Source organism: Chlorocebus sabaeus, chromosome X (genome assembly GCF_047675955.1).
Source record: "Chlorocebus sabaeus isolate Y175 chromosome X, mChlSab1.0.hap1, whole genome shotgun sequence".
Lineage (NCBI taxonomy): Eukaryota > Metazoa > Chordata > Mammalia > Primates > Cercopithecidae > Chlorocebus > Chlorocebus sabaeus.
This window is the reverse complement of record NC_132933.1, coordinates 89,126,453-89,151,499: the sequence shown is the minus strand read 5'-3', so window position 1 is coordinate 89,151,499 and position 25,047 is coordinate 89,126,453. Positions and strand designations below refer to the sequence as shown.

Sequence of the window (25,047 nt, the reverse complement as noted above, 5' to 3'; positions counted from 1 at the left end):
TGGTGCCAGTTCAGCTGCAGTAGAAAGAGCACTGGCTAGATTCTTAAGATTTCTGACTGTAGAACCTGGCTCCTTGATGGCATCTCTGGACCCGACTGGGGCTGCGGGAAACTTGCCATCCTAAATGGAAAGACACAAACCTAGCTGGCTTTGCCACCTTCTGATTGCAGAGGCCTAGGACCTTGTGTGAACAAGGCGGTGGTTACCCGAGGCCTTGAGCGAGACCAAGTACCATGCTGGCTTCAGGTCTGACTCATCACAGTCCCAGTGGTGGGGACCACAGTAGTGCCTGTGTCACCCCTCATCCAGCTCCAAGTGGCTAATCACAGAGAGAAAGAGAGAGAGAGAGAGAGAGAGAGAGAGAGAGAGAGAGAGAGAGAGATTCTATTTGTTTGGGAGAAAGTAAGGGAAGAGAACACGAGTCCATGCTTAGTAATCCAGAGAATTATTCCGAATCTTATCTAAGACTCCCGAGGCAATACCTCTTCAAGTCTATAAGAGCCACAGCTTAACTGGGCTTGTGGTGTCTCCTAATGTAGATACGGCTGCAGAAAACAAAAACTTAGATAACAATACCCAAGTCCCTTTGAATACCTGAAAAGCCTTCCCAAGAAGGATGGGTACGAACAAGCCCAGACTGTAAAGACTACAATAAATACTTAACTCTTTAATGTCCAGACACGGATGAACATCCAAAAAAACCATCCAGGAAAACACGACCTCACCAAATGAACTAAATAAAAGACCAGGAACTAATCCTGGAGAGACAGAGATAGGTTACCTTTCAGACGGAGATTTCAAAATAGCTGTTTTGAAGATTCTCAACTAAATACAAAATAACATAGAGAAGAAATTAAGAATCTTAATAGATAAATTTAAGAGAGATTAAAATAATTAAAAAGAATTAAGAAGAATTTTGAGTTGAAAAAATGCAATTGACATACTGAAGAATACATCACAGTCTCTCACCAGCAGAACTGATCAAGGAGAAAGAAAAATTTAGTGAGCTTCAAGATAGGTTACTTGAAAATATAGTCAGGGGAGACAAAAAAAGAATGAAGCACACCTATGAGATCTATAAAATAGCCTCAAAAAAGCATTTCTAAGAGTTACTGGCCTTAAAGAAGTCATAGAGAAGAGATAGGGGGTAGAAAGTTTACAGAAATAGATAATAAGAGATAACTTCCCCAAACTAGAGAAAGATATCAATATACAAGTGCAAAAAAGTTATAGGACACCAAGCAGATTTAATGCAAAGAAGACTACATCAAGACATTTAATAATCAAACACCCAAAAGTCAAGGATTAAAAAAAATGATTCTAAAAGCAGCAAGATAAAAGAAACAAGTAATATACAAAAATGAGTAATATACAATGCAGCTCCAATAAGTCTGGCAGTAGACTTTTCAGTGGAAACCTTATAGGCCAAAAGAGAGTGGCATGCCATATATAATGTGCTGAAGAAAAACAAACAAACAAAAAACTCTTTTTATCCAAAAGTATTTTATCCACTGAGAATATCCATGAAACATGAAGGAGAAATACTGTCCCAGCCATAGAAAGTAGAAGGATTTCATTAACACCAAGCTTGTCCTAAAAGAAATGCTAAAGAGTTTTTCATTCTGAAAGAGAACAAAATTAATGAGCAATCAGAAATCACCTGACAGTGTAAAAAAATCACTGGTAATAGTAAGTACACAGGAAAATAAAGAATATTGTAACGCTGTAATTATGGTATGCAAGCTACTTACATCTTAGTAGAAAGACTAAAAATTCAAAAGTAATAAACAACAACTTTTCAAGAGAGGCAGTACAGCAAAATATAAATGGAAACAACAGAAAGTTAACAAGTGAAAGAAAAAGGTTAAAGGGTAGAGTTTTCATTAATTTTATTTTTGCTTGTTTGCTTGTTTGTTTATGCAATCAGTGTTGAGTTGTCATCAGTTTAAAGTAACAGTTTATAAGACACTATCACCACGAGGTAACCTCAAATTTAAAAGCATATGATACATAAAAAAAATAGAGCAAGAAATTAAAATAAATCACAAAAGAAAATCACCTTCACTAAAGAAAGACAGGAAGGAAGGAAAGAAGGTAAAGAAGACCACAAAACAACCAGAAAACAAATAACAAAATGGCAAGGGTAAGTCCTTACTTGTCAACAACAATGTTGAATGTTAATGTGCTCACCTCTCCAATCAAAATACATAAAGTGGCTAAACGGATAAATAAACAAGACCCAACGATTCCTTGCCTACAAGAAACACACGTTACATATAAACAACACACAGAGACTGAAAATAAAGGGATGAAAAAATATTCCACAGCAATGGAAACCGAAAAAGAGCACAAATCGCCATACTTATATCAGACCAAAAAAAAAAAAAAAAAACTATAAGAGACAAAGAAGGTCACTTTACAATGAGAAAAGGGTCAATTAATTCAGTAAGAGGATATTAGAAGTATAAATATACATGCGCCCAACACAGGAGCACCTGCTTATATAAAGAAAGTATTATTACGCCTAGAGATAGACTCTAATACAATAGCTGGAGATTTCAACAGCTTATTTTCAGCATTCTGTCATAAAGACAGAAAATCAAAGAAACATTGGGCTTAATCTGCACTACAGACTAAATAGACATAATAGATATTTATAGAACATTGGATTCATGGGTACAGAAAGCACATTCTTCTCCTCAGCACATGTATCATTCTCACGGAGAGAACACACGTTAGGTTGCAAAACAATTCTTAAAGTATTAAAAAAAATTGAAATTATATCAAGTATCTTCTCTTACCAACATGAAATAAAACCAGAAATCAATACCAAGAGGAATTTTGGAAACTATAAAAACACATGGAAATTAAACAATATGTTCCTGAAAGACTGGTGGGTCAATGAAGAAATTAAGAAGAAAAATGAACAATTTCTTGAAACCAGTGATAATGATAACGCAAGATATCAAAACTTACGGGATACAGTGAAAACAGTACAAAGAAGAAAATATATAGCTATAAGTGCCTATACCAAAAAAGTAGAAAAATTGTAAATAACCTAATGAGGTGTCTTAAGGAACTAGGAAAGCAAGAACAATGAAAACTCAAAATTAGTAGAAGAAAAAAAAGGAAATAATAAGGATCAAACAGAAACATAATTGAAATTAATAAAAGATCAATCAAATGAAAATTTGGTTTCTAGAAAAGATAAACAAAATTGACAAACCTTTACCCAGACCCAGAAAAAAGAGAGAGAAGGCCCAAATAAATAAAATCAGTGATGAAAAAAAGACATTAAAATTGATACTGCAGAAATCAAAGAATTATTAGAGGTCCCTCTGAGCAACTATATACCAATAAATTGGAAAACCCAGAAGAAATGGATAAATTCCAAAATGCTTATAACCTACCAATACTGAACCATGAAGAAATCCAAAATGTGAGCCGATCACTAAGAAGTAACAAGATAGAAGCCAAAATAAATAGTCTCTCAGCAAAGAAAAGACCAGGACCTGATGGCTTCACTGCTCAATTTTACCAAGCATTTAAAGAGTTAATACCAATCTTACTCAAACTGTTCTGAAACAATGAGGAGTGAATACTTCCAAACTTTCTATGAGACCAGTATTACCCTGCTATCAAAAACAGAAAAAGACACATCAAAGAAAGAAACCCACAGGCCAATATATGATAAACATTAATGCAAAAATCCTCGACAAAATACTAGCACATCAAATTCAGCAACATATTAAAAACAATATTCATCATGACCAAGTGAGATTCATCCCAGGGCTGGAAGGATGGATCCACATATGTTAGTCAATCATTGTGTTACATCATATGAACAGAAAAAAGGAAAAATATGATCATTTCAACTGATGCAGAAAAAACATTTGACAACATTCAACACGCCTTCATGATAAAAACTCTCAAAAAATAGGCATAGAAGGAACATACCTCAAGACAATAAAAGCCTTAAAATACAGACTGATAGCTATTATCATGCTGCATGGGGAAAAACTGAAAGCCTTTCCTCTAAAATCTCGAACATGAGGATGCCAAATTTTACCACTCTTATTCAACATAATATTGAAAGTCCTAGCTAGAACAATCAGAAAAAAGAAAGAGCTAAAGGGTATCCAAGTTGAAAAGAAATAAATCAAATCATCCTCCTTTGCAAATAACATGATCTTGCATTTGGCAAAACCTAAACACTCGACAGAAAATTGTTGGAACTAATAAACAAATTCAGTAATGTTCCAGAATATAACATCAACATACAAAAATCAGTAACATCTCCTATTGCAAACAGTGAACAATGTGAAAAAGAAACCAAGAAAGTAATCCCATGTGCAACAGCAACAAATAAAATTTAAAACATTGAAATAAACTTAACTGAAGAAGTGAAAGATCTCTACAATGTAAACTATAAAACTTTGATGAAAGAAGTGAAAAGTATACAGAAAAGGAAATATATTCAATGTTCATGGATTGAAAGAATCAATATTGTTAAAAAGTCTACACTACCAGAAGCCATTTATATACTCAATGTAATCTCTATCAAAATACCAATGACATTATTCACAGAAATAGAAAAAACAACCCTAAAATTTATATGGAACCACCAAAAACCCAGAATATTAAAAATTGTTTTGAGCAAAAAGAACAAAACTGAAGGAATCACATTACCTGACTTCAAATTATACTACAGAGCCATAGTAACCAAAACAGCGTGGTAATGACATAAGAACAGACACATCAATTAATGGAAGAGAACATAGGACCTGGAAACAAATCCAGACAACTGCAGTGAACTCATTTTCAACAAAGGTGCCAAGAACACATGTTATGGAAAGAACAGTCTGTTCAGTAAACGTCACTGGCAAAACCGTGCACCCATATGCAGAAGAATGAAACTTGATTCCTATCTCTCACCATATGCAAAATTCAAATGAATATGTATTAAATACTTAAATCTAAGACCTCATACTATGAAACTACTGAAAGAAAACCTTGGAGAAACTATCCAGTACATTGGAATAAGCAAAGATTTCTTGAGTAATACCCTATAAGCACAGGCAACCAAACCAAAAATGGACAAATGGGATCATGTTAAAATTAAAAAGCTTGGCCGGGCGCGGTGACTCAAGCCTGTAATCCCAGCACTTTGGGAGGCCGAGGCGGGTGGATCAGGAGATAGAGACCATCCTGGCTAACACTATGAAGCCCCGTCTCTACTAAAAATACGAAAAAATTAGCCTGGCGTGGTGGCGGGCGCCTGTAGTCCCAGCTACTGGGGAGGCTGAGGCAGGAGAATGGTGTGAACCTGGGAGGTGGAGATTGCAGTGAGCCAAGATCGTGCCACTGCACTCCAGCCTGGGAGACAGAGTGAGACTCTGTCTCAAAAAAAAAAAAAAAAAAAAAGAAAAAAAAATTAAAACGCTTCTGCAGAGCAAAGGAAACAATGAGGAAAGTGAAGAGATAATCCAGGTTGGGAAAAAAAAAAAACATTTGTGATCTCTCCCCCTCACAAGGGATTAATAATTAAAATATCTAAGGTGTTCAAACAGCTCTATTGGGAAAAATCTAATAATCTCATTAAAAAATGGGCAAAAGATCTGAATTTTTCAAAAGAAGTCATACAAATGGTAAGGAGGTATATGAAAAGTTACTCATCATAAATGCTTATCAGAGAAATGCAAATCAAAACTACAATGAGATATTATCTTACACCAGTTAAAATGGCTTATAGCCAAAAGACAGGTAATAACAAATGCTGGTGAGGATGTGGAGAAGAGGGAACCCTCATACACTGCTGGTGGGAATATAAATTGGTACAGTACTATGGAGAACAATTTGGAGTTTTCTCAAAATACTAAAAATGAAGCTACCATATGATTCATCAATCCTGTTGTAAGGTATATACCCAAAAGAATGGGAATCAGTATATTGAAAAAAATACCTGCACTCTCATGCTTATTGTACTATTATTCACAATAGCCAAGATTTGAAAGCAATCTACATGTCCATTAACAGATGAATATATAAAGAAAATGTGGTAAATATACACAATGGAGCACTATTGAGCCATAAAAAGATTGAGATTCTGTCCTTTGCAATAACTTAGGTGGAACTGGACATCATTATGTTAAGTGAAATAAGCCAGGCAGAGAAAGACAAACTTCTTATGTTCTCACTTACTGTAGGAGCTAAAAATTAAACAATTGAACTCACGGAGATAGAGAGTAAAATAATGGTTACCACAGAATAGTGCAGTGGGAAAGTTAATGGTTACAAAAATAAGGCTAGATAAAACGAGCAAGAACTAGTATTGGATGTCACAACATGGTAACTACGGTCTACAATAATTTCTTATACAATGACTTCACAGAATTGGAAAAAACTACTTTAAAGTTCGTATGGAACCAAAAAAGAGCCCACATTGCCAAGACAGTCCTAAGCCAAAAGAACAAAGCTGGATGCATCATGCTACCTGACCTCAAACTATACTACAAGGCTACAGTAAAAAAAACAGCATGGTACTGGTACCAAAACAGAGATATAGACCAATGGAACAGAACAGAGCCCTCAGAAATAATACCACACATCTACAGCCATCTGATCTTTGACAAACCTGACAGAAACAAGAAATGGGGAAAGGATTCCCTATTTAATAAATGGTGCTGGGAAAATTGGCTAGCCATAAGAAGAAAGCTGAAACTGGATCCCTTCTTTACACCTTATACAAACAATAATTCAAGATGGATGAGAGACTTAAATGTTATACCTAAAACCATAAAAACCCTAGAAGAAAACCTAGGTAATACCATTCAGGACATAGGTATGGGCAAAGACTTCATGTCTATAACACCAAAAGCAACGGCAACAAAAGCCAAAATTGACAAATGGGATCTAATTAAACTAAAGAGCTTCTGCACAGCAAAAGAAACTACCATCAGAGTGAACAGGCAACCTACAGAATGGGAAAAAAATTTTTGCAATCTGCTCATCTGACAAAGGGCTAATATCCAGAACCTACAAAGAACTCGCACAAATTTACAAGAAAAAAACAAACAACCCCATCAAAAAGTGGGCAAGGGATATTCACAGACACTTCTCAAAAGAAGACATTTATGCAGCCAATGGACACATGAAAAAATCCTCATCATCACTCTCCATCAGAGAAATGCAAATCAAAACCACAATGAGATACCATCTCACACCAGTTAGAATGGCAATCATTAAAAAGTCAGGAAACAACAGGTATTGGAGAGGATGTGAAGAAATAGGAACACTTTTACACTGCTGGTGGGACTGTAAACTAGTTCAACTGTTGTGGAAGACAGTGTGGTAATTCCTCAAAGATCTAGAACTAGAAATACCATTTGACCCAGCCATCCCATTACTGGGTATATACCCAAAGGATTATAAATCATGCTGCTATAAAGACACATGCACATGTATGTTTATTGTGGCACTATTCACAATAGAAAATATGGCACACATACACCATGGAATACTATGCAGCCATAAAAAAAGGATGAGTTCATGTCCTTTACAGGGACATGGATGCAGCTTGAAACCATCATTCTTAGCAAACTATCGCAAAAACAGAAAACCAAACACCACATGTTCTCACTTATAGGTGGGAATTGAACAATGAGAATACTTGGACACAGGAAGTGGAACATCACACACCGGGGCCTGTCATGGAGTAGGGGGAGTGGGGAGGGATAGTATTAGGAGATATACCTAATGTAAATGACGAGTTAATGGGTGCAGCACACCAACATGGCACATGTATACATATGTAACAAACCTGCCACGTGGAACTATAAGTCCAATTAAACTTCTTTCTTTTGTAAAAAATAAAAATAAAAATAAAAAATAAAAATAAAAGATTATAATTGGATTGTTTGTAACACAAAGAAAATATAAATGCTTAAATGATTCATTTCCCATTTACCCTGCTGTGATTATTAGGCAGTGTTTGCTTGTATCAAAATATCTCATGTTCTGCAGAAATACATTCTCCTACTAAGTACACACAAACATTAAAAAATTAAAAAATATAAAAGAAAAATAACAGTAAATAAAAAACGGGACAAGGACCTGAACAGACATTTCTCAAATGAAGAAATATAAATGGCCAACTTGCATATGGAAAAAATGTTCTAAATCACTAGTCCTCAGAGAATTGCAAATTAAAACCACAATGACATATGACCTCACATTTTTTTAGAATGTCTTTTATCAAAAAGGTAAAAGAATTGTTGACAAGGATGTGGAGAAAAAAGAACCCCTGCACACTGTTGGTGGAGATGTAAATTAGTACAGCTGTTATGGAAATCAATATGGAGGTTTCTCAATAAATTTAAAATAAAACTACTTTATGATCCAGAAGTCTCGCTTCTAGGTATATCCAAAGGAAATGAAATAAATATTTCAAAAGGGTGTCTGTACTCCCATGATCATTGCAGTATTATTCATAATAGCCAAGAGATGGAATCAATCTAAGTATCTATTGATGAATGAAGAATATATTATATATATTAGAATGTATTTTATATTTATACACACACACACACACAGTGAAATACTATTCAGTCTTAAAAAGAGGGAAATTTTGTCTTTTGCAATAACATGCATCAACCTAGACAACATTAGGTAAAGTGAAATAAGGTAGGCACAGAAAGACAAATACTGCATTATCTTATTTGTATGTGGAATCCAAAAGAGTTGAGTGCATATAGGTAGTGAGTAGAATGATGGTTACCTGGGACTTGGAGTGGTTACTGGGACTGGGTGTTGGGGGAATTTTTTTCAAAGGATACAAGATTTCAACTAGATAGGGAGAAAAAGTTTAAGAGATCTATTATATAAAGTGGTTAATATAGCTTTAATGTTTTGAAAATTGTTAAAACAGTAGATTTACAGTGTTCTCACAAAAAAAGTAGGATATATATATATATATATGCATGGTCAATTGAGCCATTCCACTATGTACACATATTTCAAGAGTTCATGTTGTATACTATAAATATATTCAATTTTTACTTGTCAGTGAAAAAATAAAAACTTCATAAATTTATCTGCTTCTATGGAGGTAAAGGTCTTAGAAAATTTTAAAAGAAGAAATTGGGTAAAATTTTTTTGCTCTAGCTGAAAGAGCATGGCTTGAGGTATAAAGAGTTGAGAGAAATACTCTCAATTAGTGAAGAGAAAATGTGAGGTAACTAATGTTTATTTCCTTCTTTTATCAAATACTTTAAACAAGGATACACTTCCAATTACATAATAACTAAATTTGTTATTTACATAATAACAAATTTTAAAAATTTGTAAAAATTTACATTATTACATAAAAGCTAAATAGATAACAGCTAAATTTGTTGTACCAAAATGTGTTTTATAATTCACCTTTTGAGGAACTTTATTCTTATCTATATCCAGGATATACTGTGAGGTATCCTCAAAAATAAGTTTTTAAAAATTATTATTATTATTACTATTTGAGACAGAGTCTCGCTCTGTGGCTCAGGTTGGAGTGCCGTGGTGGGATCTCGGCTCACTGCAACCTCTGCCTCCCAGGTTCAAGAGATTCTCCTGCCTCAGCCTCCCGAGTAGCTGAGACTACAGGTGCCTGCCACCTCGCCCGGCTAATTTTTGTATTTTTAGTAGAGACGGGGTTTCTCCATATTGGCCAGGCTGGTCTTGAGCTCCTGACTTTGTGATCCACCCGCCTTGGCCTCCCAAAGTGCTGGGATTACAGGCATGAATCTGGCCTAAAAATTACGCCTGGCCTAAAAATTATTTTTTAAAAAACTGCAGCTACTTTAACATCCTTACTCTTTATTCTCATATTTTCCTCTTTCTCTATCACAATTTATTACATATATTGACACAATGTTAAAGTTTTTTTATTCTCCTTTCTTTCTTAACTTAGTGCCTTTCTGTAAAGACAAATTGAAGTTGGAGAGAGAGTAAGACTCTTCAGATTAGATAACAGTATTACAGTATTCACACAACTTAGGTTTAGATACATTTTATTACACATAAACTGTTATGCTTGTATTTTTGATTAATTTTAAAATGTAGTAAAAAGTAATAAAAATCACTGATAATCTTTACATATTCAAGATATTTAAGATTGAAAATATTTAGAAGAATAAATTTTGTTTTCAAAAAGATTAAATAAGCCTAAAAATAATATATTTTCCAGAAGTTTTGAAGAATTATATTTATATTTGTAAAATATTTTAATAGTAAGCTATAGTTAGATAATATATTTCTACAGTAAAGCCACTTTCAAACAATATCTCAGAGACTCTGGGATAATTTAAATAGTAACTAAAAGGGCTATGTATTACTTTTCTATGGCTGCTCTAACAATTTATCACAAACTCAGTGACTTAAACAATACACATTTATTCTCCTACAGTTTTGAAGGTTAGAAGTCTGAAATCAGCTTCACTAGAGGGAAATCAAAATGTAGGCAGAACCACACTTTCCCTAGAGGCTTTAGGGGATAAAAGACATTGCCTTTGCAGCTTCTAGAGCTACATTCCTTGCATTCCTTAGCTAGTGATCCCTTCCTTTGTCTTCAAAGCCAGTAAAATAACATCTTGCCTCACTGGTAAGACGTTGTCTTCTGTCTCAAATCTGCCTCTGCCTTCTTCTTATAAGGACACTTATAATTTCATTCAAGGCCCACCCAGATAATTCAGAATAATCTCACCAAATCAAGATCCTTTAATTAATCACATCTGTAAGGTCTCAGTTACCTTATAGGGTAACATGCACGGGATTCCAGGGATTAGGTCCTGGATATCTTTGGAAGCCATTATTTGTCCTACCACAAGATAAAATCAATTTCTGAAACTCATGTAAAATCTGTTGAAGGCACAGCACATCTCTGAATGTAAGTGATTATTTTAGTAGTCTTATAAAATTTTATTTTTTATTTTTATTTTTTTATTTTCTGAAAGAATTTAATAACTTTAATGAATTATACATTGAAAATACTGTGGTTTAGGATGAGTGTAGATCTTCAATTATTTAACAGGTCAAGTAAAGTGACAGACATTTTAATTTCTATATAACTCTGAGAAAGTCCTCCAGCTTCCTGATTACAATACAGAAAAATTATAGAACTTGGTATAAGCAGTCATATTATTGAGAAGCTTCAAATCTTAAAGGATGTTTTCAGAAATCTTCAACTAAGAATTGATTATGGAGATTGGTGGTTTAAAGAAAGTCTATGGTGAAATTTTAGTTGGATGAATTATTATTTTTTGTTAATAATTGCCTTATTTATTGTAGTTCACTTTTATCATGAATTATTCTGAGGGGAAATAATTGAGTTTACCTTGTTGATATAGGTGTGCATCTACATATAATTACTGACTTTAAAAATACGTTTCTGAATCAAATCTGAATAGAGCAGTAAGATAAATAATGTATAATAGAGAGAAGCAGAGAAAGATGAGAAAGACTTGACACGTCACCAATATTGGTGTTATTTTGGGACATGTAATATTTACTATAAATACACTGTTTCTAGTCTATACTAAAACCAATGATCAAAAGGCATATTTCCAAATCAAAATCAATTAAGAGCTTGGTTTCAAAATAAGGCTTCCGGCCCAGCAAAGTACAAGGAAGCAACACTTAAGGCAAATATGTGCAACAATTCACTCATCAAATTTGCAATGCTCTTTTATGCTCCCAAGATGAAAGGATTTCAAAAAACACTCTTCACTCATCCTCTCCTCCACCCTCAATGACATTTCCTCTGGTCAGAACCAATACACATGTTAATATTTGTGGCAGTGAATGCATCCACATTTATAGTAACTTTCTTCTGTCAGAGAGGCATTAAATAATTTCCAATTGACATCACTAAACTGATATATGAAGGGGTTTCTCTAGAAGTGACAACATTGGTAAAATTTCTAGATATATCTTATAAAATGTAAAAACTTGAGCTCAATTTTTGCTTATTGCTTCTAAGAAATTATTTAAGTCATTATCAGTTAAATAATCCCTGACACATCAGTAACTTAAACATGTCTTGTGTAACACTTCACAGTTTGCAAGTTATTTCTTTATATTCTTTATCTTAATAATCTATTATTTGTTAACTGTCCATACAAATACTATACAAATAAGAAAGTTAAAACTGTAAGGAAAAGAGATGAAAAAATACCAAGACAGAAAAATACCAAGAAATACCAGTCACTTGGGGACAAAATGTTTGCTATAAATCATCTAAGTTAACTGAAACTCAGCTAGCTTGTTCATTCATTCATCTAACAAATATTTACTGAGGTAGTTACTAAACAGCCAGCTCATTTATTTTTGCATTCATAGAGCCTAACATAGGCCTGGGTCATATTAGGTGCTAAATAAATATTTCTGGAGAGGCTTCTAGCATGTACTGAAGTAAATGATGAAAAGTCACATTCCTGTATTATTTTTCTCTTCTTTTCTCATTTTCATTTTCTTTTTTTTTTTTTTTTTTTTTTTTTAGACAGAGTGTCGCTCTGTCGCCAGGCTGGAGTGCAGTGGCATGATCTCGGCTTACTGCAACCTCCACCTCCCCGGTTGAAGCAATTCTCCTGCCTCAGCCTCCCAAGTAGCTGGGAACACAGGCATGCACCACCACACCCAGCTAATTTTTGTATTTTTGGTAGAGATGGGGTTTCATCATGTTGGCCAGGATGGTCTCCACCTCTTGACCTTGTGGTCCACCAGCCTCAGTCTCCCAAAGTGCTGGGATTACAGGCGTGAGTCACTATGCCCAGCTATTTTTCTTATTAATCATCACCATTATTATAAATCATGTTCTCTGCCATGAGAAAATTTATTTCTATTTGTAAATAATGGACAAATATAAAATAAAATTTTATTTTAAACACTAATAATTGCAATCTATTTTTTTGTGTATAAAAATATTCTTTTCTCCTGAAATTTGCATTTGAAAGATACCTTTTTTGTTTTAGAGGGAGGGGCGAGTCTTACTCCATCACCCAAGCTGGAGATCAGTGGCACCATCTCGGCTCCTTGCAACTTCCGCCTACCGGGTTCAAGTGATTCTCCTGCCTCAGACTCCCACATAGCTGGGGTTACAGGCACATGCCACCACACCCGGCTAATTTTTGTATTTTTAGTAGAGATGGGGTTTCACTCCGTTGGCCAGGCTGGTCTTGAAGTCCTGACCTCAGGTAATTCACCAGCCTCAGCCTCCCAAAGTGCTGGGATTACAGGTGTGAGCCACCACACCCAGCCTGAAAGATACTTTTATATATGTTAAAATACACAGCTAATTATTCTGTGAATATTTAAAATTAAATTGTGACTACCAGTTTTAAAAACAAGATGGAAAAAGCTGAAATTATGCATCACATACAAGAAATGAATCCTTACTCTCACAGCCCTTCCATAACTGATGTCAGGCTCTTACTTTAGTTTTTTTTTCTTCCCCTTGATAATTTTCTCTAATCTCCTTTACTATTTAAATTTTCTCAAAACCTGCTTTACTCTAATGCCATTATTCCTGTAGATGTTTGTCCTCTGACTACCTCTCCATTATTACTTCCTTTCCTATTTTTTTCATACCTTGCTTTATCCTCATGGAAAACATGTAAATCATTTCAACAAACAATGATTGGGCTGTAACTTTATGCAACTGCCTATCCTAGGAACTTCTTAGGCATAGTAAGGAATAAGAAATAGCCCTTAAAGAGCTCATGCTGTCTCAGAAAGGGAATAAGACAGGTGGAGTCAAAGACTAGAGCAAGCTCTATATAATGCAGGCAAACTCTGGAAGACATATGATCCTATTGGGAGGATTATGTTTAATTCAATGTTCATAATCAAATAATTTGTCAGGAGTGGGAATGGAGAGACATAAAACACAGTAACACCAAGTGTCACTATTCTTTGCATGAACCCTGCCCACCATCTGCTCATCAATATGCTTCTGCCTACAGAAGAAAAGTGAACACTTTTGTAGAAGAATATGAGCCCTTTCAAATTATCAGACTCGGAGAGGCATTCAAGTAAGACAACAATCACATCCTTCTCTCCACTTTTGAGTCATTTATTCATCTATTAAAACTGCTTGGTAGCTATGAAGTAGCTATGAATTAACCTAATAATGTGGCACTGGACACTATATCCCATACCCTATAGCTTAGCAATGTATAGCCAATCACTAATCAATGTTATTTCTGTAAACCAATGAGAATTCCTTACAAACAACTTTGTATCAGCCAACTCCATGAGCCTCTTCTTTGCCTTTAGAAACCTGCTTGTAACAAAGGCCCAATGGAGCTCCTATCCTAGGTTACTTGGCTCTGAGTTTTCCCAGCAGCTGCCCTTACTTTGTCTGAAATAAACTTTCAATCATATTTTGTCCTTCATGCTCCTTCTTTTAGGGTGACATATCTGGTGCTGTGAGCAGGATTCAGAGCAACACACACCCTGACCATCTGACATTCCTCCTTGACTCAGCATTTGGTCAGCTCTGAACCTCTTGATTTATTTGGACTCTTTGAGAAATTATTGAATGTGAAGTGTTGAGGCCTACTGAAATCTGGTCCTTCCCACTTTTTGGTTGAAGGTTTAGACTCTGCTTGAGGTGCTTTTTTCCAAACCTCACTTTCCAAACCTCAAAATTGAGGTTTTCTATCTTTACCCTAAAGGTCAGATATCTGGGTTACAAGAAAAACAAACAAAACTGACTCTTCTGCCTCTGACTCATGATAGGAGGTCTGGGTCACAGTCAGGCAAAGATCTCCCCAGAGAACTTCAGCCTTTTCTACCTCTATCCCACAGAAGTAAGGTCTGGGTCAAGGTATTGGAAATTAGGCACTGGTAGTTTCATTTTTTTAATATTGCAGCTGTCGCTTAGAAATTCAGACCTACCTTTTCATTTGTGACAAATTCCTGTTAGTTCCTAATGGAAAAATGCAGAGGATGAGTTCTCTTGCCCCAAAGAGGTGATTTGCTTCCTTTGGCCCATTTGGGTGCTGCAGGTGACTGGAGACTACACCAAAGTGTCAGGGTCATTAACCATGATGCAACATGAAGTAGCCTCATGGGGCCCTCTCCCCCAGAAGAACATCTTTATGAACTCCCTTTTCTGCTCTTCCATTAGGACATAATATGAGGAGCTGGTCCCCTATATGTTGAGTACCCTGCTGCCACCCGGCAGTTAGAAACAGTCTAGGATACATAAGAGAGCTATTCTTTTTTTTTTTTTTTTTTTTTATACTTTAAGTTCTAGGGTACATGTGCATAACGTGCAAGTTTGTTACATATGTATACTTGTGCCATGTTGGTGTGCTGCACCCATCAACTCGTCATCACCCATCAACTCATCATTTACATCAGGTATAACTCCCAATGCAATCCCTCCCCTCTCCCTCCTCCCCATAGTAGGCCCCGGTGTGTGACGTTCCCCTTCCCGAGTCTAAGTGATCTCATTGTTCAGTTCCCACCTATGAGTGAGAACATGCAGTGTTTGGTTTTCTGTTCTTGCGATAGTTTGCTGAGAATGATGGTTTCCAGCTGCATCCATGTCCCTACAAAGGACACAAATTCATCCTTTTTTATGGCTGCATAGTATTCCATGGTGTATATGTGCCACATTTCCTTAATCCAGTCTGTCACTGATGGACATTTGGGTTGATTCCAAGTCTTTGCTATTGTGAATAGGGCCACAATGAACACACGTGTGCATGTGTCTTTATAGCAGCATGATTTATAAGCCTTTGGGTATATATCCAGTAATAGGATGGCTGGGTCACATGGTATTTCTAGTTCTAGATCCTTGAGGAATCGTCATGATTAGAGACTTAAATGTTAGACCTAATACCATAAAAACTCTAGAAGAAAACCTAGGTAATACCATTCAGGACACAGGCATGGGCAAGGACTTCATGTCTAAAACACCAAAAGCAACAGCAACAAAAGCCAAAATTGACAAATGGGATCTAATTAAACTAAAGAGCTTCTGCACAGCAAAAGAAACTACCATCAGAGTGAACAGGCAACCTACAAAATGGGAAAAAATTTTTGCAATCTGCTCATCTGACAAAGGGCTAATATCCAGAACCTACAAAGAACTCGCACAAATTTACAAGAAAAAAACAAACAACCCCATCAAAAAGTGGGCAAGGAATATGAACAGACATTTCTTAAAAGAAGACATGCATATAGCCAACAGACACATGAAAAAATGCTCGTCATCACTGGCCATCAGAGAAATGCAAATCAAATACTACAATGAGATACCATCTCACACCAGTTAGAATGGCAATCATTAAAAAGTCAGGAAACAACAGGTGCTGGAGAGGATGTGGAGAAATAGGAACACTTTTACACTGTTGGTGGGATTGTAAACTAGTTCAACCATTATGGAAAACATAAGAGAGCTATTCTTGACTCTTGGGTGACATCTAGAGGAGTGATGTTCATAAGAAGCATACTTCAAACACAAAACATATTCATGACCTTGTTCACTTTTGAAAAGCTCCTAAATTATGGGAAATCAAGCTTCGAACTCTGAATCCTATTTTAAGAAACAACTGCCATTAGAAACACGTTTTCAATTTCAACTCTAACTTTTCCTTCTTCTCCCACCCCTGCATCTTCATCTTTTCCTTTATCTGAACCTTCCTGTCCTGCTTTACTTCTTCTTCTTTACTTCTTCTAGCACCAGCACCTGAGGAAACTTTCCATGTCTCTGATCCCCTCCCTGAAACTTCTATTCTGGCAGCCTTTTTCAAGGTGTGATATACAGGAAGAGGTGGGTCTAACAACCCTTGGGCAAAAACTGAATTTATGAGTGTTATCAAAGGCTTCCTTGACCTGTTCCAAGATTCTATATGGTTTGCAAAAGAATTTGAACTGACACTTTGAAATTATGAGCCTGGATATTCTGACCTATATCAATTAATTCATATGTTGGTGTCAGAAGGCAAGGCCATTGGGTGGTTAAAAAAGGCAAACTGAAATAATCCTTTAGAGGATTTTCAAAAACAGACTGAAGCAGACCATGAAGGGGCCTGCATTTTATCCAAGTCTCTCCATGATGCCATTCCCCAGGTCTTTCCTTTAAAAAAAAAATGTATATTGGAGGGGAGTTGAGCAATGTACTCAAAAGGCCAGATGAATGTGTAGTTATTTGGAATGGTAATGAGATAAGCTTTAAACAATATTCCAAAATGGTTGACACTAGCCTCCAAGATTACCAGAACAATTTTCTCATAAACTCTACTTTCTTCAATTGCTTAAATGAGGACTTGGTTACCTTAGTTAAAAGACACTAGCTTCTTAACTGGATGAATATACAAACCCATGAATTAGTAAGCTTTCAGACCAAAATGAATCAGAAAAAAAGACAGAACTAATGGCTTAAAGATTATTAATTTGCACCTCAACAAATGGCTAGTCAAACCAGGCCTTTTAAGAAAAGACAAATGCCTCCTTCTAATGATAAAAGAGGTGTCTGCTTCTATTTCAAAAAGCCTGGCCATTTTGGAAAGGATTGTAGAAAATATAAATAATAGCAGGAACAACAAAAGCACAGGATGCCATAAGATGAACAGGGTTGCTCTGAGGATCAAAATGGGATTTTCCCATTACGAGAAGTGGAAATGTTCATAAATGCAGAACAGATATGCACCCTCATAGTCACTTTATGTCCTCAACCCTACACCCCTTAAATCGTCCCCTTCCTCAGAGTAATAAACTATACGAACTGTAGGGGTATCTAATCAACCTATGACTGTATGTAAGTCCAAACCCTTAGAATTCCATGAAGGCTCATTGAGTAACCTTCATTCCTTTCTGCATGGTCCCTTGGCTCCTATACACCTCTCAGAGAGATATTTTTTGGAACTTCGCAATACATACATTCCCCTTTCTCAGAAAGGGGAAATGTTAAATTTAGAGTAGAAGGAGCTAATGGAACAATTACAGAATGAGAATTAAACCACTGAGATTATAAAACAGATCTGACTTTTTTTTTTTTTCCTAAACCAAGAATAGGAAATGACACTAATGATTTATTGCAAACTTTGCTGGACCACTTATGGTCCCAATCTTTCATTAACGTTAAGATATATTCAACTACCGGCCAGGCGCGGTGGCTCATGCCTGTAATCCCAGCACTTTGGGAGGCCGAGGAGGGCTGATAACGAGGTCAGGAGATCGAGTCCATCCTGGCTAACACGGTAAAACCCCATCTCTATTAAAAATACAAAAAGTTAGCCAGGCGTGGTGGCGGGTGCCTGTAGTCCCAGCTACTCGGGGAGGCTGAGGCAGGAGAATGGCGTGAACCCGGGAGGCGGAGCTTGCAGTGAGCCGAGATCGCGTCACTGCACTCCAGCCTAGGCAAAAGAGTAAGACTCCGTCTCAAAAACAAAAACAAAAGAAAAAAAGAAAAGAAAAAAGTATATATTCAATACCCCCATTAAAGTGAAAGTAAATCTGCTTAAGATTTACCCAGTATCAGACAATACCCAGTAGGGTCCGAAGCAATGAAAGGAACCAGACCTATAATAAGGTCTAATTATTCCTTGCACCGGCCCATATAACACTCTGACCCTTTCCATAGGAAGCTGAACAAGAAGGGCCGGCATTTTCTGTAAGATTTGAGAGCTGTCAACAACGCTGTGGTCCCAAGACATCTGATGGTACAAAACCCCCATATTCTTTTGGCAGCAGTCCCTCCCGAAAGTGGGAAATTTACTGTGGCTGATTTATGCAGTGCTTTTTTTTTTTTTTTTTAAAAAAAAAAAAAGCATTCCAGTAGAGCCAGAGAGTCAATATTTATTTGCCTTTACTTATGACAACTGCCAGTATTCCCAGATCATTATGCCCCAAGATTATACTGAGAGCCCTACCAATTTTTTTCAATTATTGAAATCTGACTTGGCCAATGTATATTTCTCAGAGGGATCTATGGTTGTCCAATATATGGATATTCTTTTCCTTTGCTCTCTAAATATACAAGCTTCTAAGGATGATAGCATGAATTTCTTAAAATAATTGGCATCCAAGGGACATAAAGTTTCTAAAAGCAACTCCAATTTTGCCAGACACAGGTAAAATACTTAGGATATTTTATTTCTAAGGAAGGATTGTTCATAAACCCAGACAGGATTAAATTCCTTGCTGAGATGTCTCCTTTCCTTCCCTCTACCTAGCATGGAATGAGATTACCAGGGAATGTGCTTTCCCAATGAGAGCACAAAAAAATTCCACTTAGATTGCCTAATAACTGTGCTGATGTTAACACTGAAGCCCAGATACCTCCTTACTCTATCAGTGCAATCTCGACACTGGGACTTTGAAAGAACTATCCAGGAATGAGCTTTTCCAGCAGTGCGGGACATCTTGACACACAGATTTTGATCATCAATGTTTTCAAGAAGAAATATTTTTTATCAAAAAAGGGAAACGAGTAAAGAAAAGAACTTCTATCTAAGGAATGTGAGGCCTTTCAAATTATCAGGCCCAGAAAGGCATTCAAATGAAATAACAATCACATCCTACTTCCCCCCACTTTGAGCTATGTATTTAGCTAGAAAAACTGCAAACTTTTGCCACAAGTAGCTACAAATTAACCTAATAATGCTACACTGGACACGATATCCAACACCCTATACCATAAAAATATATAGCCAATTAATAATCAATGTAATTTCTGTAAACCAGTGAAAATTCCTGACAAACAACTTTGTGACAGCCCACTGGCTGTCCTTTTTTGCCTTTAAAAACCTGCTTGTAACAAAGGCCAAATGGAGCTCATATCCAGGGTTACTTGGGTCTGAGTCTTCCAGGCAGCTTTCCTTACTTTGGCTCAGGTAAACTCTTTCAATCATATTTTGTGCTTCAGCCTCTTCTTTCGGGATTGACACCATGCAGATGTTTCTGAGACACAGAAACAATGTCTCATAGAATCTCATATCTCTGAAGGTTTGTTCCATTTTTTACTTATTTCAGTAAAATTTTCAGAAAGGTTTTGGAGAAAATAATTGAGGAGTTTCACTGGAAAACAATGCTTTCCCCAGAGAGCACAAAATAACATCCAGCAACATCTGGAAGTTTTGGCTATATCTCAATGAGCTTTACTTTGGCATGGCCTCAAGGAAAAACAAATAAAAAGCATTGCTGAGACAACTGCTTAAGCTCAGAGCATTCCAAATGGCAGAGCAAGCCATGATCTGGCCTCTGTGGAATGATATCTGAAAGGAAGAGAATGATGTGTGTGAACTCAAGGTGGACTGTCAGCATAATGGCATAGATACACTATCAAGTAAAGTGTGCCAAAGATCCATTCCAATAAAAGCATTCACTATTGCCTCAATACACCTCAATGCCAATATCCATGCCTCTTTGTATCAGTAGCAGAGGTAGAATTTCCTTTCTACTTTTCCCACTTTTGTTTAAGACACAGTAATTCCATGTCTTTAGGCCTGGATTTGATTCCTTCCTCTTCTTCAACTCTCATATCCAATAAAGTATATTGGAAATTCCTGATTTAAAATACTTTGACTTGTGCTCCCTCTCTTGTGGCCAAAATTCCACTTAGATTGCCTAATAACTGTGCTGATGTTAACACTGAAGCCCAGATACCTCCTTATGCTATCAGTTGCAATCACTGACAAGCCTGTCTGCAACTACAGTGACTCAGCTAACTACTATAGAAATGGGAGAGCAAGAGATCAGGGAAGAAGACATTGTCTTGGAAACTGCCTCTCTCCAAATATGTATATATGTATAAAATTGCAAATAACAATTCAAGCAGAAATCTCTAATTATGAATTCAGTCCAAAGATTCTTGAACAATGAATTGCTCCAAGGTATTGTCATTCCCAGTTTCACTGAATTAATATTTAAGTATTCTGAGTTGATATAGCTCATACAGAATATTTATCTGAAAGAAACATAAGCAGCTTTTTCACACTAATTAATTTTATATATTTAATAATCATCTGTAAATGAATATAGATGTTTTATTTAATTTTTATTTTATTATTATCAATTTTGAGATTTCATTGTGTTAAATGGGTTTCTAGGAATTTTATGTCAAAATATTACTTAGTCCTTCAGGAAATAAGCATCTGAGTTAAGGATTGACTTGAAATCATTGTCAAAGAAATAACTGAGGCTTAAATTAGGAGACACCTCTAGTGTAAAGAAGCCTAGAATGAGCCAGGAGATCTGGATTCTAGTTTCTTCCATGAGGCTAAAAACTGTGTGATCCTGGCCATGTTCCACAACAGTTTTGGGCCTCAATTTTTCTAAGCATGAAATGAGCATTTAGATTGTATTATTTTTAAAGTTCAGGTGGAGTTTTTCTCTTTTCTACATTCTTCAGTACTTATTTATTACATGCATTAGCATTCAATTTATTGCTGTCTCTAAGTGCTTAAACTTCCCAACTAGAATATAAATTCCCTGAGGCAGAAGATCTGTACTTCCAGAACACCCTCAGTGTTTAGCAGTATTGGACATATAGTATGTATGGCATTCAGTCACCCAAGATAAGTAAATTTAACTGGGTTGGCTTAACTACACAGCTACTGCTTCTCTAGTTTTGTCCTCAGCTTTGCACTGTAAAACAAAACAAAACAAGATAAAACAAACAAACAAAAAAAACCTTTCTGTGTTTTAGTTCAAGCTATTGTGATCAAACCCCAAATGTATTCATGTATACCCTAGCCACAAAGCTAATTTACAAACTGGAATCTCAGTTTATTCTTTTAACACGACCATTGTTAAGTTCCAAGGGAACATTCTTTGCTAATTATAGCATACAATGGGATGCTTCCTTAAAACAGTTGGCACAACAGGATATCTGAATATCAGAGAGCAGCACTAAGCAATAGGGGCTGCTAGAGCAACAGGAAAGAACTTAACAAAAATTGTTTTGCTGAGAGAAGGTAGTTATCAGAGAACATATAAAAATTATTTTTCCTCTATGGAAATCAAAGAAATGTAAGATGAAAAAAGAATAGTATATCCTGTTTTAGCTGGTTTTGCTAAGTATAGATCAAGACATACACAGGAGAATTCAGTACAACTTAGACTCTTTGACAGTTGAGAATAACAATGAATTTGACAATGTTTTCTAGACCAAGTATATATTTTTATACTGATGAAGAAATTTTCCAAATCATATTATGCAATAATTTAAAAACAATTGCCCTGATTATTTGCAAACATGGTCATATTCACCTCAGCACATGCCCATTTGAGGGACATTCCCTAATTTAAAAAGAGAAAAAAGCCAAACAAATGTAATTTGAATTGACTATAAAAGTATCTAGAGAGAAACAGCAGCTACATTAATATTAATTCTAAATTTAGAACAAACTAAACATTCAATCCAGATTTCATTAGTGGTGAGTGGCTTTTAATCTGAATATTACTTTTGGGTATCTATATCATAAATGTCTTCAGGAACATTTCATCAGTGCCTCAAGTCCAAAAAGATCAAGCCGCTTTCTTTCTTTTTGTGAAAAACTGCACTACAAAACAGTATATAGAAAATTTGGTATAGTTGCCAATAGCTTGAAAGACTTTAAAGATAAAACTAAGGGGACAAAGAGTCTTTTAAAAACAGTATCAACCATTCTGGACAGTCAAGAAAAAAAGGCAGTGTTTTTTATGTATGCAAGACAAGGGTAAGAAAAGAACCTTTTCAAAACAGCAGGACTTTACCTGGGAGCAAAGGAAAGCATATAATATTAGATAGGAACTTTTGCTCATGCTAACACTTTTCAGTCGGTTTCTGTGGGGGCACAGAAGCTTTCTTCTTCCATTTGCCTGTCTCTACAGTCTCTTTCCAACACAACTCATTTTCTAGCAAATTTCAGCTGAATTTTCTTCCATACCTGAAATAATTAAAGACACTGATATTATAACTTAATGTATGGTAAGTAAAGACATGGATATTGACATTGGCAAATCCTGCAATGATTCTGCTCTAAGTTGATTTAAGCAATAAATTGTGGCTCCCATGATGACCTTCATTACTCCATCATGTTATTCCATAAGATCCATGTAGCTCAGAATGATGGAATGAAGAGAAGAAAGGATAGGAAAAAATACATTGCAATACTAGATATTTTTGCTTTGTTCACCATCAGCCTTAGTGCTGTCACTAGTCTTTAATTAAGAATAATAAGAGAAACGTTCTTAAGTCTGCATTACTCTCACTTAGTAAGAGTGCTCATGATAATAACCTAAAAAGTTTACTCTGTAAAAGATGTTATGCTACTACATTGGTCTCTTCTCAACAATATTTTCTTTCTACCTCATGAAATACTATGAAGGATGTATGGTCAAATTTCACTTTGTTTAATGGGAATCTTCCTCATATCATCGGATTCCTTTCTAAATCCTCTTTAAGGTGCATATGCTTCCATTACATATCAGGAAACAGCTGCCAATTCTAGCTCAAAGGAATCCATTTAGAGTTATGTGAAAACAAAACGTATGAAGATTAAGTTTCCTCTGTATTAAATCTTGAGTGAACAAAAGCAAATATACTCTATTTTGCTAACACTGGCCACCCTAAGTTCCAGACTCCCAAAGAAGAGATAGAGAATTTTAGAAGGAAACACACCATCACACACTTTTAATACTAAATGTTGGCACAATATGTGGAGAACAAGGAGAATGTGTATCCAAAACCTCTAGCCCCTGGGTCATCTGTTTCCCTGCATGAGAGGGCATGGGCCCCACCAGTTGGAGTACAGCAGCCACATACCACTGCAATCAGGACACAAGGTTCTGTTAAAGTGACTGCCCCCATTTTAACTGAAGCACAGTGGCAGCTTACATTCTATCGTTTAGGAAGAGATATGGATCCAGGGAAGGAGGGAGTCAATCACTTTTACATATTTTAGGTGCTCATGCTAACAGTAAATTCAAGTACTTTAAAGCATTCATATTTTACCTACAGGCAAGCATGCCTAACATCTGCTGTTACTGGGTAATCTCAAAAAAAGCTTCTTAGCAAAAATTGGCATTCCATATGTATGTTTAACTCTTACCAATACACAATTACACATACATTTTAAACATTTCATTAACAATTATAACGATCAGGACTTCTAAAACGACCTCAAGAAATTAGTCGCAGGGAAAAACAAAACAGAGGTTTTAGACAGGGGCAAACTATCCTTTTTAAGGGATGTTTCCTAGTGCCCAGAGAGATAGTAAACAATGTTTTCTATAAAATATCAATCTTTTACAATTTCAACTGCAAGTATTTTCTGATAACTCAGGGATATGTTGCTTATTCCTATAAATCAACCAATAAAATATTTGTATTCAATTTACTGAGTCTGAGATATGATATAATGGAGACTGTGCCAATACAATGTCAAGGGGACAGTTGGAGCCTCAGACAGAAAGTTAAGTGAACTAACCACAGGAGGATCCGGTTGGCTTATTGAAAGCAGGATGTCTTCAACATCTCCTTCAGCTCCCCTGGAAAGACAAATTAGAGCAGGGAGAAAATGCAGGGAGCCCAAGTTTAAAACATTTTGTCGTATAACTTCAGTCAGTGATATTTACATAAGGTAAGAAAACATAGTCAAATTTTCTACACTTCTAAACAATAAAATCTCATTAATTCAGAGTCTAATATGAAATCAGCTTGGGAATAATTTCACTTTAACTAGAGTTTACCTTTTCTATTCTGAAGGTGTACACAGAGGATTTTATAAAATTGAGTTCCTTGGGCTCTAGGCTTGATTTCACTGTGTTATATTGAGAAAGTCACTTAGCTTCTCCAGTCATCTTTTTTCACATCCACAAAATTAGTGGAGTAAAATTAGATAGTAATTTTATGGGACTTCAAAGTTTTAATAATCTGTGATGCTCAGACCAGTTTTTCCTAGACCAAATCACAAGAATGCTCATAAAATCCTTTGGTTGCCTAAGTTTTGTTGGTAGGCCAGGCTTTAATTTAAAAGTTTAATCTACTTAATAATTTAAGCAATTAAACTGCATGAA

At 35.8% G+C, this 25,047-nt stretch overlaps 1 protein-coding gene across 7 annotated transcripts in view; it reads right to left on the bottom strand.

Moving 5' to 3' along the window:
* The window catches only part of LOC103232075 (endogenous retrovirus group K member 7 Env polyprotein-like), a 159,127-nt gene that overhangs the window by 75,301 nt on the left and 58,779 nt on the right, over window positions 1–25,047 (bottom strand). For 5 of the 7 annotated variants that reach the window (XR_005239113.2, XR_005239109.2, XR_005239112.2 and 2 more), the window contains exon 2: window positions 24,459–24,519. The exons of the other annotated variants lie outside the window; for them this stretch is intronic. The gene's annotated coding sequence lies outside the window, so the exon portion shown is untranslated. The remainder of the gene's footprint in view (window positions 1–24,458; window positions 24,520–25,047) is intronic. 7 annotated transcript variants of the gene reach the window in all.